The following is a 19,099-nucleotide window of genomic DNA, read 5'->3' on the forward strand; positions in this document are numbered from 1 at the left end:
TAAGTGATGTATTGAAATATATGTGTAACTACACATTTATAATAGGCTAATGAAGTTTGCAATTTAGAACAATTGAAATATATTAGTTTTAACTGTAATATTGAGGAACACACTGCAGTTAAAATGTTTGTTAGTCAACACTTCAAAAAGTCAATTTATAAAATAAAACCTTTAATTTGACACCATTACAAAGTGTACTTAAAAAAAACTATCTTTAAGTACAGTATTTATATTATACTGTAATGTTTTTTTTTTCTTTAAATACAAGATTTAAAGTACAAGGGCACATAAAAATTAAAGTAGTTCACTTTAAAAAAAAAAAAAAAAATTGCTGATAATTTACTCACCCCCATGTCATCCAAGATGTCCATGTCTTTCTTTCTTCCGTCGAAAAGAAATTAAGTTCTTTTGATGAAAACATTCAAGGATTTTTCTCCATATAATGGACTTCAATGGGAACCAAACGGTTCAAAGTCCAAAAGACACTTTCAGTACAAACTGTTCAAAGTGCTTTAAACGATTCCAGACGATGAATAAGGGTCTTATCAAGCGAAACGATCGCCTCATTTAAAAAAAAAAAAAAAAGTTTTATAAGCTCAAATCGTCATCTTGCTCTGTTCTGTGATGCGCGTTTGTGACTCTCCTGTTCGTACTCGTTTATCAAAATGAACGAATCTTCCTGAGTCAATTTGTTAATTTCGTTCGTTGAATGAACCAAATGACACGAAAAAAGATTCATTCATTTTGATAAACGAATACGAACAGGAGAGTCACGAACTCGCATCACAGAACAGAACAAGATGACGTTTTGAGCTTATAATTCTTTTTTTGTTTTTTTGTTTTTTAAACGAGCGATCGTTTTGCTTGATAAGACCCTTATTCATCGTCTGGAATCGTTTAAAGCCCTTTGAACAGTTTGCAGTTTGCACTGAAACTCTCATTTGGACCTTGAACCGTTTGGTTCCCATTGAAGTCCATTATATGGATAACAAGGCTGGAATGTTTTCATCAAAAACCTGAATTTCGACTGAAGAAAGAATGACATGGACATCTTGGATGACATGGAGGTGAGTAAAATATCAGCAAAAGTTTTTTTTTAAAGTGAACTACTCCTTTAAGCACACAAAAAAGAAACGCGTTATTACCATGTCCAACACCAACAACATGTCCGAAAGTATTATATTGTCCAAAACCGTGAAACATTTCCAAACAACAAGGAACCCCAATGTTACATTTACAGCATAGTAAACTAAAAACCATTATAGAACTGTTTGCATATTTCTCTATTATTATACAAAGAGAGGACCAATGCATTCAGTGCTGTAAGTGCATCGCAACCTCTAGGTTTCAAGTTTATAAATTAATCCGGCATCCCTGTAGTTGTAAAGCAAGAATATGTAATGTACGTGTCAGCTACTGAAAATGTAAAGTTAAAATGCTAACCCAGAGTAAATTCCTCTTCCCTAACTCTGTCTCATTTCCCTTCATTTCAGAGCACTAGCTCTCGATTTTTTTTTTTTTTTTTTTGGTCTCGGGATCTGAAGTGTGTCCCTGGGTAATAATTGCTGACACGCCAAAGCCAACATTGCACACAGCGCCCTTTAATAGTTTTCATTTTTCTTCTTTACAGGCTAGCCTCTGCGCTGCCATTATGAATGATCAGGGCATAGCAACCCGCCATCGAGAACTCTCTCTCTCTCTCTCTCTCTCTCTCTTCTCGGAGGCTGACCCACGCCTCGTTGACCATTATCTCTCCCTGTGTCTTCCCTCTTTCCATTTACTCGATCTCCCCACACAGACAATTTATATAAAAGACTTTCCCCTGGCTTTCATCAGGGCCCAGGTAGCAAAGCCCATTTCGTGACATTAATTTGCCACCTTTGCTGACCCCAACACATCAATTCGCTACTTTATAAACTATTTCGAGAATCAGATTTATCAGGCCTGACAGAACTTTTTGCACCGATATAAACAGCGTTAGCGTCCTGGCTAGCTCCCCTGCGCCAATTCATCATTATCTTATTTGGAGGGCCTAAAGATTCTTTGACATTATTAATAGTAAGATGAATCACAGGAAAACTACCGAATCTGTGCCTGGCGAGGCCGAAATAATCCATATCTGTGTGGAATTGCGTTGGGTGACGGTCATTAGCAAAGGGTGGAGCTCTGCGCTGCAGTTCTCCACCAGATACTGCCTTAACACTGGAACTGATACGTGATGCTGGAATTAGAGTTTAACGGTCATACTGTACATTTAAAATCTGCTGTGGGGAAATGGAAAAACTCTGTAAAGCGTAAACCACCAACATAGTAAACCACCAGGGATATTTGACATATTTTTTCAACCTGCTTGTGGCAAAAAATGCAGTGGTGTAAAGTATTTGAGTAAATGTAAATATGGGATAGTTCACTTTGAAATTAATTTTTGATATGTTTTATCTTACCTCAAGGGCATCCAAGATGTAGGTGTCTTTGTTTCCACAGTATTTTCAATTTTGATATTTTTAGGTCAAACCGTTCTCGTCTGTCAGTCATATAATGGAGGTCTATGGTCACCACCTCAAAGAGCATGCACAGAGAAGTCCAAATTAAACATGATTTAATGACTCGTAAATGTAAGTACACATTGATGGCCTAAGACACGAAACGAGCGGTTTGTGTGAGAAAACGAACAGGATTTATATCGTTTTTACCTCTTGTAATCATATGACAAAATGATCTGACGCCACGGGCGCTTCGGTCTGCGCATGCGCCGGGAGTGATCGCTTGCGCGCCTACGTCACTCTTTGTTTATACAGAGATTTCGGAAGTTTTACCTTTCACTAAACATATTTAGATATACAGGAAACCGCAATGGAAGACAATTTCGGTATATCTAAATATGTTTAGTAAAAGGTAAAACGAAATCTCTGTGTAAATATTGAGTGACGTCACACGCAAGCGATCACTTCCGGCGTAACATTGAACTGATTCACTTCGGTTCAGTTGGACATTGAACAACTGATTCAGATCACTTGGACGTCACTGTGATTACACGAGGTAAAAATGATATAAATACTGTTCGTTTTCTCACAAAAACCGCTCGTTTCGTGTCTTAGGCCATCAATGTGTACATACATTTACGAGTCATTAAATCATGTTTAATTTTGACTTCTCTGTGCATGCTTTTTGGTGGACCCCCTTAGCCTCCAGTGTATGACTGATAGACAACAACGGTTTGACTGAAAAATGTCAAAATTGAAAATACTGTGGAAACAAAGACACCTACATCTTGGATGCCCTTGAGGTAAGCTAAAACATATCAAACATTAATTTCAAAGTGAACTATCCCTTTAAGCCAATTGACAATTTGATTATTTCCTTTCCACTAACAGTTATATTTTGACGCCTGTCAGTGCCGATGGGCCCTAACAGATACTCAGCTGTACATCAGTCAAGCTGCTAACGGATGTTTCCTGTTCTGTTCCTAAAGCGACTCGAAATACAGCTTCAGTATTTTGATTTATCATTTATCGTTGGAATGGAATTTCGAAATTTTGTTTATACTGATGAATTGTGCCATTAATGCTATTGAGATTAAAAATAATACATTTATACAAATAAATATAATAAAAATGTTGTTTGGTAAGGTCCTTCCAATTCTACCCGTCCATTTAGCCACTAGTGGGCAAAAAAATACAATTTGGACATTTTAAGTAAGTTTCAAATTCATGTGGAATGTATTGTGAATAATTGAGGGTATGCGCGTGCCGTCCTCACAGTGAGTGGCAAAAAGACTGAGCGGCTGTATGTGTTTTCAGCGTGAATGCCGCGAAAAACAAACACAACACATATAAAGTTGGAAAGAGCTTTGCGATTGTTGACTGTACAACTGGATTTGACAAAAAATCGGTGGTATATTTTACAGACTGCTATAGAAAGAGGAGCAAATGGATCACTGCAATTCACAGAAACAACTGGACTCCAGTCAGCGAAAGGTGGATTTGCAGTTATCATTTTGGGTCAATATGCTGAATTTAGCTGTAAAACCATACCCATATATTTTGTATATATATATATATATATATATATATATATATATATATATATATATTAACAACTCATTAATTCAATATTTATCATTGCATATTCTGCATTATTGGATGTTTTTTAATAAACACTGACAAAAAAAAAACTTTAAAAGTTTTAGGGCGGGACGATATGATGATAAATATAGGCTATATATAACACTGATATAAGTGATCACCCGGATTTAGACCTACCTATATTGTATATTTATATAAAGCGTTCACAGGCAAAATTGCTTTTATTTCCCTGGTGTCGAAATCAGGCAAACATAAACGTCAGGCAACAGGATTCCTGGCTGCAGGTCAATATCCATGGATCACTGGATCTTTAGTAAGTTGTAAGGAACACTATATTGAGTCCAACATTTAGTTTAAATTGATCAAATTGTTCGTTTTAGTCACATTTTCGCAGTTTCCCTTATTAAATCCAGTCTTGCAGCAGATCTTTTGCCACTCAGTCAGGCTGAGGGGGGTTGTTCCGGCGGGAAAGTGACGTCAATGTATTCCCTCTACTGGTAACGGTTGTTGAATTATTTGAAAAATGAATGTGGTAATTACAACCTTGGTGTGCATTATTTTTCTGATATTTCATTGGCTCTGAGTATGTATGGCTGAGATGTACTGAACACTATAGGCAATTTTCAGAGAGGCTAGCAATAGCGAGTTAGCTTTGAAAGCATACGATCCCACCCTCTCTTCAGAGCGACTCTAAAGCCACACCTCCTCCAAAACACATGAACGCGCACAGCAGGGAGCAAACAAAATCGGCACGAGACACACGGTTAAACTACCTCATGTCTCAAAGCACAATAATACTGAACATAAAGAACTGTGTACCGCATGACTGCTGCAGGTTCATTTCGACATTGATAGTGTTGGTATTGAAATGCAAAAATTCGAGTCACGAACCGCCCGAGAAGGCTATAACATCACAGGTTTCTGTAATCTCTTCCAAATTACAGTAGTACAGTCTGCATAATAAGATTTCCCCTTCCATGTAAAGCTCTTTGAGGACCCAGAAAAGCACTATATAATTGTAACAAATTCATATTATAAAGCTGAGACAATTGGTTATTGAGCATTTTCTATTTAAAATGACCAGGTATTTCCATGTTGGTAAGTATTTACATGTCTGTGGCGACGTTTGTGCAAAATGAAATCATGTTGCGACGTTTTGCTCATTTTGTGACACTTTCAAAGTGAAATGTCCAGTGCATTAAAAGCATGATCAGATTATTCTGAAACAGATGAAAGTGAATCTGGTTGCTGTATGTATCACAGCAGTTCTTAATGATTTGACTATATGTTTGAACATCAATATCCAAAATAAATTTGCAGGTAATTTTTCATAGTTTAAAACTCTTTTCCTTCTGGAGATGCGAAACTACCCTAGTGAAAAATAAGTATACTTTATTGTATTTCAAATATATTCCCTTTTCAATAGTACATTGCAAATACTAACAAAAATTGTACTATGTTTAAATATATTATATATTAGCATCATGCTTTTACCTGTTTTCACAATACAACTCTTAACACACTTTAAAATGATTGCACTTTACTATATTTTCAAAAAATATATATTAGAAATTAAAAAGCTATTTATTTTATTTTATTACACAAATCTGCCTTATATAGTACGGTCCTGTTTTATATAAAAATCTGAGTTTTTATTTTATTTATATTTTATTTATTTATTTTATTATTATTATTATTATTATTTTTTATAATTTGGGTGTGGTTGATGTTTTGTTATATTTGTATTATATGAAAATTCAATTTTTTTTTAAAAAATATATTAAAAAATCTGTTTATTTTTAAAAGTGTATCTATTTGCACTTTATTAAAAATACATTTTAGTTTTAACCGTGTGCTGGAAATTATCACTAACAATGCGTTGCAAGTATACTTTCAAAATACATTATAGTCGAGTATTTTGTACATATTATGTATTAAAGTATAGTTAAGTTTTAATTGTCTAACAATGTACCTTTGTTATTATATGCAATTTGTACTATTTGGAATAAGCCAAAGGTAATAATGGGCCTTTACTTTTTATTCAAATATATCATGCCAGATAGATTAGTAATTTAACACGAATAAAGTACACTTTAATATCACTTATCAAGCATGTAATTAGTCCCTACACAGGCATATATTTAAAGTATATAAGAATACTTGTGGTTGGTCCAATTTAGTACACAGAAGTACACTAAATATTTAAAGTTATGCTTTACTACAATTTAATTACAACTAAAATATAATTAGTACATAATAAGTTGTTTTTAAAAAGCATACTTCAAGTTACTAATCATTAACACACCTGAAGTATACTTATATTTAGTCTGGCTGCAATTATAGCATTTTTATTACTACTTATATATATATTATATATATATATATATATTCTTTCAAATATGCTTTGAAAATCCAAAACAACTTTTTCTTTCTACAATCCATCTTTTCCCCCAAACTCAAGGCAACTTTTTAATGCACTGTGGTATTTGTTCATACTTCTTGTATAGCAAGTACTCCTACTTTATTAAAAAGAGACGCCGAAGCACTTCTAATACTCTTCGAGGCAGCTGCGGATACGAGACTGGGAAAAGCTTGTACTTTATGAGTCATGATACAACAAGTTTGCTCTTAATATTTTTTTCAGTATAGCGTGATATCTCAAAACAACAAATTGTCTGAGTTGCATTCTTATAAATGATAAATAAATGTCTCTATGTTTGGCATGGTAGTTGTTCTTGAACTTTTGTGTTGTGAATCTTTTCAATTGTTCTAGTCTGGAAGGAACTGTGGATCAGCTTAGTGACCTCGTGCTGCTCTGTGTGTGTGATGACATTGGGGAGACAGTGAGAGCTGAAGTATGTGTCATTGCTGCCCTCTGCTGGTCACACTGTTACACGACATCTAAAACACACTTCCAAGTTCAAGTCCTTTGTAAGTAGAAAAACATACAGATTAATTTTGGTGTCAGATATGATTTGTAGTGGATGTATGAAGTCTTGTTACTGTAACTAGAAGCGTAAAGTGTAAAAATAGTTTGTTTTTTTAATTATTATTAATTTTGAGTAGTTTTATAACTGCAGGTTTATATATTGTGTCATCAATTAGCCCAGTAGTTTGTATAATTATAAATCAATATAAATAATACAAAAAAGTTGTAAAAAAAAAAGTTTTAAAGAACTAAAAGAAGGAAGTGTTACATTTTTCAAAAATGACAGTAAAGAAATATTTAATGTTACAAAAAATTATCAACATTCTGTTTAAAGAAAAAAAGATTCTAAGAAGGTTTTGCTAATGTTCCATTTAAGCTATTTTGAACGTTCCCTGAATGTTCAAAACGTTCCAAAAAAACAACAACAAACAAACAAACAAATAAATAAATAATGGTTATTGCAAACATGACGGAAACATTTCATTTTTACATTTTACAAACGTCAACATTAAGTTGGAACACTTAAAACACTTTAGATGAACGGCCAACTTAAACATTTCAAGAAAATGTCCAATTAAAAACATATAATGGTATTTTTGTACTAACATTTTGAGAATATTATTAAAGACCACATAACTTTGAACAAATGTTTAACATTAGGCTATTAAAAGACTGTTTGTTCATAACTTTGAGAGAACATGCAGAACGCTAAAGTTCTGAGAACACGGTTTCCACCCCCCCAAAAAACATTCTTTTTTTAAAAAAACATATAATAAATAGATTAGCATAATCGAATAATTTCTGAAGGATCATGTGACATTGAAGACTTAAATTTAATTAAATTCAATTAATATTGTTCTTTTTGAATATTGTTCTTTTTGATTGTTCTACTGTTTTAAAGTATTTTTGATCAAATAAATAAAAGTCTTGGTGAGCATAACATACTCCAAAAACTTGGGAACATTATTTTTATTATGAAGAACAAGTTTTGTTGAAAATATATTTAATAAAGAACAATTTAAAGGTACATTGTGCAATGTTTTGAATATAAAATGAGTCAATATATCATCAATCCTTCTTCCGAAATGTGCTTTTGTCATATCCTGATGCATTTTGGTGCGTCACTCACACTTGTGTGTCTCCTCGTTTCCATAAGTAGAGAGAAATTGCTCTGGTTAGTGGTTATTGACGTGTGTCTGGTGTTGGAGTGACAGTTTTCACAATGACGAGGGAGAAAGGACATGAAGATGCTAAATCTCCGCCCTACGGAAAACACCCATTATATGCGACAGAGCTTGTAATAAAACCAGAATCAATATTGGCTTGGCTTTACAGAGGGGGCCAGAAGTGACGAATTTAAAGGGCACCTATTATGCCCCTTTTTACAAGATGTAATATTGGTCTCGGGTGTCCCCAGAATGTATTTGTGAAGTTTCAGCTCAAAATACCCCATAGTTAATTTATTATAACCATTTGAAAATGTCATTTTTGGGGCCTGTTTAAAAATTAGCTGTTTTTGGTGTATACCACCTTAAATGCAAATGAGCTGCATATCCCCACCCTGCCTTTGGATGAGGGCGTAACTTGATAACTATGGCTGTCACTCTAAGCAGAAGGGCTGAGCGAGTGAGAGACCCGCTGTTTTGAATGTCATTCAGCGTACGTTTGAATCTGAATATTTAAATAGTCTCTGATCAGACCCAGATGATGAAGAGACTCCGGCAGAATAAACACAAATGAGAATGGACCAGTACGTCTCGGTATGGTTATAGACTAGAGTTGTAATCGCATCCTCTTTGATATGGATGTGCAACACACACACACACACACACACACACACACACACAGACACACACACACACAGACACAAAAACACTAAGCTGGCGCAATATTTTGAAACAACATACACATTCTGTGATAAAGTTTGATACGTACAAGCGAAATTACATTTATGCGAGGGCGTCATATTTACATTACTTGTCATACAGATGCTTCTGTGGTAAATGTGAGAAGATGTCTAACTTACAGAACAACAACATATGCAGTTTTTAATACAATATCTTTAAATATATATATATATATATATATATATATATATATATATTTATAAACGTGTGGTTATACACACTATACAAACAAGGTTTAAATTATATACACAGATATCCTACGACGACAACAACTTTAGACGCATTTGTTGTTGAATTGGCTGACATCGACTGAAAAGACTATTTGCTCATAAAATTAATCATAAAATACGTGACGGTGGATCGCAAACAGTAGACGACGATCCACACTTGAGGATTAACTTTTAAGCCACAACAACAGGATTAACCCACGACAGAACATTTATGTTTCCAAGAGACATACTGGCTGTCGTTAAAACAATGGAGGATGGTGTACAAATCACAGAGGGCGGGGTCTATGCCACAACCACACTGTCAATCAAACCCCTTACTCAATTCTACATCACAAAGCGCTGAATCTTAGAACAGCTCGTTCTGACACAGTGAATATTGAGATTGTAAAAAAAAACACTGGGTGGATTCTTATCATTCTAGGGTGGTTTTGCTCACACACTACCAACACACATTTATGTTCAAACACCATGTAAAAGTGAATTTTCCATAATAGGTGCCCTTTAACATGTTATAAAAGTGATGCAGAGATGGCGTTTTTATTTCTCAACAGGCGAATAAAGTTGTCATTGAATAGATAAATTGTCATAACTCTCTAACAGAGTTATCTATTGTGAACAAGCGTGCCGCACAAGCCCTGAAAAGTGAAGCCAAAGCGTCTAGATCGCCCCCCCGGTGGCCGGTCCTAGTATAGGTCATAAACCCCGCCTCCCCGTGTCATTCAACGGCACGTGAGAGCAAATAAACAATTCAATTACACTTCAAATATCATTTTTCCAATGGAGGTCAATTTGTGTGTAAATGTACATTTTTGAAAAATGTTTTTTCCAAGAAATTAGCATTGTCGCAATTAATTATTAGCTTAGTTATCAGCAAAGCTCTCTCTCTCTATTTTGTTTCAGATCATTAAACCGTTACGCTGCCTCAGAAGTCTGTCCGAAATCAGTCTCGCCAGGAACGCTGCCTGTAGAGTCATTGCCTGATAGGGCAGCGAGGCAACAAGTCAGCACGCTTTGAGACGCAGACCATAGTGTCCCTTTAAAATAAGACGTTTACCAAGAAACACTCCAGTATCATCAATCTACATCATAAGGAGGCAGAACTGATGTAGGTGCATTCAATATGTATCCATGTGTTGTTTGTTTATATCATTTATGGTTGTTAAATGAATAAAATGATCAACAGGATGCGAGTACAAACACAAATTCTGAAAATGCACTCAGGTCATTAATAAAAAAAATGTCTGTCTCACACATGACAAGCTTCTACTGGCTGTCTTCATCTGCCACATTAAGCACAGATCTGTGAGCCGTGAGCTTTCTATGTGAAAATAACCATCAGCTCATTGTCTTCCTATCAGACTCCCACGCAGCAGTAATATGATTCTTATTACCATGGACTAATAGTTTATTTAATGGGCCAGCAAGTTCCCGCGGACGGCTGGTCAATGGGGGCGCTGCTCATTAGCCGAACAAATGTTAAATTACACTGCATCATAAAATCTCCCTTATTTGTGAAATGCAACATGCATTGGCTTGTGGGAGATCATATGTTACTGAACAGTGTGTTTTCAGTGTTTGCAACCACTGTATTCTCCGTTATTGCAAAAGGAAACAGCGAACTGAAAGACTGCCATAGTGTGTCATGTAACAAAAATAAATACATTCTGGAGTCAATAAAGCCAGTATGTGTTCTGTGCATCAACATATGAGAAAATACTGATTACATTTTTTTTTTCATGCGGAGTGCTATTTGCTTTTATATATTGAACTAAACTGGTTTAAAAACTGTAAACAACCAAATGAAGAGTTCAGATGCAAAAGCCTCTAAGTGCCATTTGAAATTTTCTTCTAAAATGATCATTTGTATCAAGCTTATATGTTCAAGTTCAGTAATTTCACTTAAATGACAATTAATAGGTAATCCTCAATGGAATTTAAGTGAAATTATTGAACTTAAATTTACAAGTTTGATAAAAATCATCATTAAAGAAGAAAATTTCAAATGGCATTTAGAGGCTTTTGCATCTGAACTCTTCAAATATAAAAATACCAGATTGATCTCATGAAATGGCATGTATATGACACACCAATTCTTATTTGAATTTTTGGCGTGCTATCAACACGCATAATCGCCTTTCAGCGTGTTTATGAAGGCCGTTGACGACTTAACGTTAAATTGTACTGTATATAAATATATGACCTTCCCCAACCCCGTCCCTAAACCTACCCGTCACTGGGGTTATGAGTCTTCCCCTACCATCCTGGGAAAAAAATATATCGCTTCCCAGATGTAGATCAACATTTTGCTTCGTTTCGCTCAGACATTTAACGGCGTGTAAATACATTCACGCGGGTAGCTCAAAATAGATAACACTTGACTTGAAAGTGGTGTGTATGTTTACGCAAAAGTCATGATGTCATGTTGAAAATACACTAACTTTGACGGTCATTCTTTTTTCATCGTTCATTAAAATGAATAAATCATTTTTTCGAGTCAATGAACGAAATGACTCGAAAAAAGATCCGTTCATTTTAATGAACGAGTTCGAACAGGAGAGTCACGAACGCGCATCACAGAACAGAACATTTGTGCATATAAAACTTAAACTTTTTTATTTATTTTTGAAATGACTGCTGGTTTCGCTAGATACGACCCTTATTCATCGTCTGGTGTCGTTTAAAGCCCTTTGAAGATGCACTGAAACTCTCATTTGGATCTTGAACCGTCTGGTTCCTAATGAAGTCCATTATATGCATGGAGAAAAATCCTGGAATGTTTTCATCAAAAACCTTAATTTCTTTTCGACTGAAGAAAGAAATGGACATCTTGGATGACATGGGGGTGAGTAAATTATCAGCAAAAGTCTTTTTTAAAGTGAACTACTCCTTTAATTCTGTTAAAAGTCACCATGAAATCAAAATGTATGCGCATTATAAAATAAAATAATTATTTCTTTACCTGTGAAAGCACTCTCTATTTTTGTTAATGTCACCAAGCCTCCTCAGTCACCTGCTGTGTATACAGTTTTTTTAATGTTGGTTTTAGAAACAATAACTGCAGCATTGTTAGAATCATTTTGGACTAAGAAGACACTAAGTTTAGTTTCATCATTTGCTAATTGCTACACAGAAAAAAAAAAAAATGAGGAACCAGTTTTGAGATTGAAAAGAAGTGATGTGGTGACTAACACTAAAGCTAGCATGTTAATATACACTCTAAAAACAAAACTGGCAGCTTCAGGTTACCAAGAGTTATCCTGTTAAAAATACGGTAACAACATTTTAGGTTTTACAGACTTTTAAGAGTATATAACTTCATTATCCGATATAATATTAGTTTACTGACCTTGAAGTATTAATATCTGTTTTGTACTATTGTAATACACTGAAAGCCAATAATCACAGCAGCGATGAGAAACACATGATCAATCAAAGTTCATCATATGCAGCTGTTGCACAAAAAAGTAAATACTAATATCAGTATGATTCACACAACCATTAAACACCATCATGGTAACATGTTGAAAAAAAAAAAATGCAATAAGCATTAATTTAACAAAATTAAATGTAACATAAAACCCTAATGTGATTAAAAAAAATAAGAAAATTATGAAGAAATAGTTATCTAACCATATATATATATATATATAAAACATTAAGGCTGTGTATCCACCAAAGCGTTTTTAGCCAGCTGAAAATGCTAGACGCTCTGCTGAGGACGCCGTGCTTTGGGCGCTTGAGAGCGTTTTGGCAGCGCAGCGTTTTTTCCGTTGAGACGTTTCGTTGCTATGATACAGAATATTCGCAGCAGTTGAATGTTGTGACAGTTGGTCGGTGTGGTATTAGTCCCGCCAGTGATGAGTGACAGTGATGAGCGTTGCGTTTTCCAAAGTTGAACATTTTTCAACTCCCAGTGACCAGTAAAAACGCCGGGCGCTCGGCGCTTCAGCGTGAAAAAAACGCTCAGCGCCTCGGTACGCTCGTGGCGTTTAAAAAACGCGCCGCTTCCATTGAAAACAATTGAAAACATACGCCAGGCACGTGGAAAAACGCTTTGGTGGACACACGGCCTAAATGTGAAGCGTCACGCAGGGAATATCAATTTACATTTTTTCACTGTATTACACAATGACTTGTTCTTTTTCACTTCCAAAAACTGGTGGTATTTTACAGTAAAATTACATTAAATGTACCATTATATCACAGTTATTTGCTGTATATAGTAAGGAAACTTTAACCAACTAACAGGTTTTCACTGTAGCATTTTTACAGTTAAAATCACAATCATTTTTTTTTTTACATGCTATAGACCAGAGAAACATGGGCGCCGTCATCTTTAGAATATTGTCTTTGAACTTCCGTTTTCTGTATATTTCTATGGCATCGCTGTCGAGGAGTAATTAGCTGGTGAAGTGAATTTACTTATTGTAAAGTTATCATGAGCATTGTAATGTTTATCATAAGCATTGTAAAGCAGATGTCTTAAAAAAATCGAGACCGGGATTTTTTTTTTATGATTTTTTTTTATAGACCGGAAGTCAAAAGACAACGAGCGCAACACTGAAAAGGGGCGGGGCTACATACATGTTTACATACGGTCATGTAAACAACACTGGTCCAGAAACACTTCCTGTTTCAGTTTGTAACTGTTTTCTTTATTTCACATGTAAAGAAAACATCTTAAAGATGTTTGTTTAACTTTTGATTCAGTTTTAAATGTTCTGTTGGTTGTATTTTATCCCAGCTTTTATGTAGTGTTAAAAAACTGAAACAGGAAGTGCTTCTGGACCAGTGTTGTTTACATCTTGTGAAATGGTCTATATGATTGTGGTTATAATCCTGTGCTGGGATCCCCCTGTGCCCTGGAGCAAGCCTGTCTCACGGGACTGTCCCAGTGAATGCATGTTGCTTTGGAATGTGAAACTGTAGATTTGGCTGATAATCAGTATAGGCCCTATAGGCCTTGCAAGGAATCCTCGCCCACAGATTTCTGCAGAACGCTACAACTTCTCAACTTTCCATTAAATGTGCATGTCGGTTCATAAATTGGGCTAAACTAATACTGCTTTCAAATACCAAATGAACCTTTAGTTGGTTGTGTTGTGTGGCTAAATCAATGAATACTGTGATTTTTCAGTAAAATAGTCTCATAAAGGGGAAAAAACGTTGTATTTTATCCTCACGTGGGCTGGAATGAATTGCAACCTCTCAGAGTCAACTGAACAGTGAACCTCTTTAAAAAGACACTAGTGTAAGTGAACAGAACTGTTCCTATGATGGAGATACCGCATACTGACACAGACATTTTTCCTTTGACAATATTCCAGCAATCATGTCATGTGTGTTTGGTATTAATCGTGGTATTAGCCACAAATAAAACACCCTTTTAATTCATTCGGACAATTCACTCACACACTGAATCATTTGCAGAAAATTCTCACACCAAAATAGTGACAGCAACCAGAGCCTTGTGAAAAAGTACTTCATTGAATGTGCACTTCAAATCTTTAAAGTAGCCTATATTAAAAAAGAAAAGAAAAACTGTAGGCTACTTTACGAGAGTACACTTTCACGTTCACACTTTCTTGTTCACTTTTAAAAAGTTTTAAAAGTTTTATTTTAAAGTACACTTTAAGTAGTTTTGTTTTAATAATATTTTGCCATGATTTAAAGAAATACACTTATTTTGATGTTAAGTGCTTGATTATAATTTTGTGTAAGTGATAAAAAAGTATATATTTTAAACTTCATCAATACAAATGTGTAATTACAAATATATTTTCAATACATGTTTCAGTAGAATTACATTAAAGTATATTTTAGATTAGCATAAATGCTTGTCAGTGCATTTGGATGTAAACTTTAACCATATTTCAAAGACAATTATGCAACAGCAAGATAAAAATCTTATTTAAGTGATTCTCATTTATGCTCATCTTTGCTCACTTGTTACAATGTACCCCACTAGCGGGGCATAATGTAACACATACTGGGGTAAGTAAGAAATAGTTCAAGATAGTTAAGACAAGAGTTCAGGGCGGGGATTAGCATAGGGTCTATTATGTATGAATCACATTACACATTTAAAAACATTCCACAGAATTATGCTCCTTTTTGGCAACAATCTGCACAGATGAAGGTGCATATAGTTTGGGTCTGATTATCGTTTATCTGAGAATCCTGAACTAATCTTTTTATATTCTTTATTTCTATTACTTTAGAAAAGGGAGTTATGGACAGAAACGAATGTGACAATTTCATTTTTGTAATACTGTGTTTGACTGCCCCAACGGGTTTTAGGATTTACATTAGTTGCTCTTTCCCGAAACACTCACATAACTGCTGTGCTTGGAAGTATCTATCCACTGTTGGGACCTTTCACTGAAACCACAGAGGGTACATGTATATATATATATATATATAAAAAAAACATGCAGGATACCATATTGGTATTTAGGCCATTTAAATACTCTATATATGTATATACTGTATAAATATATATATATATATATATATATATATATATATATATATATATATATATATATATATATAATGAAAATGCTTTGTTGATGCTAGAGGTCAGAGGTGAATGGGCCGACTGATTCAAGCTGATAGAAGAGCAACTTTGACTGAAATAACCACTCGTTACAACCGAGGTATGCAGCAAAGCATTTGTGAAGCCACAACACACACAACCTTGAGGCGGATGGGCTACAACAGCAGAAGACCCCACCGGGTACCACTCATCTCCACTACAAATAGGAAAAGGAGGCAATAATTTGCAAGAGCTCACCAAAATTGGACATTTGAAGAGTGGAAAAATGTTGCCTGGTCTGATGAGTCTGGATTTCTGTTGAGACATTCAGATGGTAGAGTCAGAATTTGTTGTAAACAGAATGAGAACATGGATCCATCATGCCTTGTTCCCACTGTGCAGGCTGGTGGTGGTGGTGTAATGGTGTGGGGGATGTTTTCTTGGCACACTTTAGGCCCCTTAGTGCCAATTGGGCATCGTTTAAATGCCACGGCCTACCTGAGCATTGTTTCTGACCATGTCCATCCCTTTATGGCCACCATGTCCCCATCCTCTGATGGCTACTTCCAGTAGGATAATGCACCATGTCACAAAGCTGGAATCATTTCAAATTGGTTTCTTGATCATGTCAATGAGTTGACTGTACTAAAATGGCCCCCACAGTCACCAGATCTCAACCCAATAGAGCATCTTTGGGATGTGGTGGAACGGGAGCTTCGTGTCCTGGATGTGCATCCCACAAATCTCCATCAACTGCAAGATGCTATCCTATCAATATGGGCCAACATTTCTAAAGAATGCTTTCAGCACCTTGTTGAATCAATGCCACGCAGAATTAAGGCAGTTCTGAAGGCGAAAGGGGGTCAAACACAGTATTATGGTGTTGAGTATATATGAATATATATTCAGTTTGCATGCACTAACAGTAAAGGATAATGACTTGGGCCTGAATCAATATGGTTCGCCATCATTACTGTTCGTATCACTGTGTGAACAAGTGCTGAGGAAGATCCAGAAGATCCGTTTGGTTTCCGAAATCACAATCACAACAGACTGGACCATCTAACCAACCAAGAGGAGGCTCTCGGAGAGGGGATTAAAAAGAATGAATCCTTTATCGCACCATTTCAGACTCTGTGAGAAAAGAGCTGATGTTGCAAAATATCTTGAGACAATGACAGTGTTGCTTGGCTTTGGATTAATCTAAACCTGTTGGAGACTCAAAAAAAAAAAAAATTAGGAGCATAATATAGGGGCACTTTAAAATAAGACAATACAACTAAAAATTAAAATATGTATTTTTTTTATTTGAGTTCAGTTTAAAATTGCTGGAATTCTAAAACGTATTTATTTATATATTTTATTTTATTATTTTAATATGCACTATAAAAAAGTTGACATAAGGCAACCTATCACATTCAACTTAAGTCAATATGCTCCAATTACAGTCAACTTAAATACTTTTGCGCATCTAATGTGTAAAATGTAGTCTTTTGAACTTAAAAATTCAATGTCAAGGCAACTAAATACTGTTTCACATTTAGCAAAGCAAGATGAATACTGCACGGTTCAAATCTAACTCATTATTTGCCTTTTAAAACTAGAGGCAAATATTTTACAGACACATATTCCATACAAAAGTTGTATTGACGCACATATACCTCAACACACACAACTCAAACATGTTGATGATCAACAAATGTAAATTCAGTAAAAATATGAAATCTAAACTACAGTAGGCTATATATATACAAAAATATTATTAACAACAACAGCAGTTTAATAAATTAAAGCAGTGATAATGTTTTAATAATTACCACATATTTTTAAGCTGCAATGCATGCTGGGAACTGGCACAGCGTTGTTTAACATACAATTATTTCAGATAACTCAATCTGTAAACATTTGGACAAGTTTTGGAATAAAAAAACGTATATTTTAAATACTTAAAAATCGAAATAAGGTCAACCAAAGTAATATGTTTAGAGGATTCTTGTTTAGTTCACTCGAGATAAAAAAGGACTCCTAATAAATCAACTTTGTTATATTTGTTAGCAGGACATTTTGCAAGTTGTATTTTTTTTTTTTTATTAATGCCTTCTAATATTTCCGTGCATGGTCATTGGGAGCTTTGGAGTCAATAAAGTCGGAGTCAAATTATCTAAATGGTGAAAAACACATTCCTTCATTGCTTATCTTCGATTCCTCTTCTAAATAATTCAATTTCCTCTGGACTACTGATAACATGAGGGATAAAAGTCATCCTGGCCAAGCACTGATCTCAGCAGCTGAGGATCAATAGGTGTAAGTCAAGGTGTTAGTCAGATAACTGTTTCAGATCAGATCTGTCAAGAGTTGGAGCCTTTACCAGTTAGTGTGTGCAAAAAAGGCAGTTGCAAAGTCGTTCTGGGTGTTGCTAGGGTGTTGCTATGTCAGTGGTTGCTGATGTAAGTATGTTTGCAGTAATACCACACCCTCTCCTCAACAAGCCCAAATGACATGTACTTTCCACATTCTAAATAAAACAATAACCTACATTTTTCTGCCAAAATTGCATCACCAGTGTAGATGAATGAATAGATATTTGTGCCTGGTTTCAAGGAAAGGTGCTCTTCAGTGCATGTTGGGACACGCATTATGTATATTCGTCTTATGTGAAGATTAGCCTGTTTTTCTCCACTGGATTTCAGTTTTCTTTTCCAATAATGGAGCTTCAGATCAGTGCATCGTCACAAAACATTTCCAGGCAAATAGTTGCATACCTTTCAAGTAAATAATGGCGGTTCAATCAGGGTTTCCACGCAGTTTGACTGCTAAATGTCCTTGAGTTTCCAGTCATTCATCAATAGTGGATTTAAAAATATATATTTTACTTACTTCAAATGTTGCTCTTTTTTATTTCTATTTAATATTAAAAAATAAAATAAAATCATGACTTTTCAGAGATTTGTTTGAATGAATTTCAATGATTAGGCCTGGAAATAACACTTTTCACATTCCCTGATAGTTCCCTGATGGACCTAAACCAATTTGTGCAAGAGTTGATTGTGCAAAACAATGATCATTGATAATTTTCTTAAAAAATGAGCGCTTTTTACATCGCTTTGCATATGTTTCGCCACATGGTGCATGTTATATAAGAGGCCATTAAGTACGAAAATGCGCTGTGTGCATCTCCACCAACTGCTGTTCAGTTCCACTAAAGTGAATCTCTTGTGTCAGCATGAACAGTGAGAGCACTTTTACTTTCATTTCCCATGCACAAGCTACAGTACATGCCTTCCAACTTTCATCATGACACGTCACACGGTTGGCATGAACAGGGAACCTTCAGTGCCGTTGGGGAATGAAATGACGTCGATAACAACAGAACAATGCATCTAGTCCTTCTATGTTTACAGTTAGACTTG

The 19,099-nt window shown here is 35.1% G+C and overlaps 1 protein-coding gene across 1 annotated transcript in view; it reads right to left on the reverse strand.

Annotated features, from left to right (window-relative positions):
- adarb2 (adenosine deaminase RNA specific B2 (inactive)) overlaps positions 1-19,099 on the reverse strand; it is a 516,612-nt gene that overhangs the window by 489,689 nt on the left and 7,824 nt on the right. The gene's annotated exons all lie outside the window — the stretch shown is intronic.

This window comes from Pimephales promelas, chromosome 22 (genome assembly GCF_988280905.1).
Source record: "Pimephales promelas chromosome 22, fPimPro1.hap1.1, whole genome shotgun sequence".
In the NCBI taxonomy this organism is placed as follows: domain Eukaryota; kingdom Metazoa; phylum Chordata; class Actinopteri; order Cypriniformes; family Leuciscidae; genus Pimephales; species Pimephales promelas.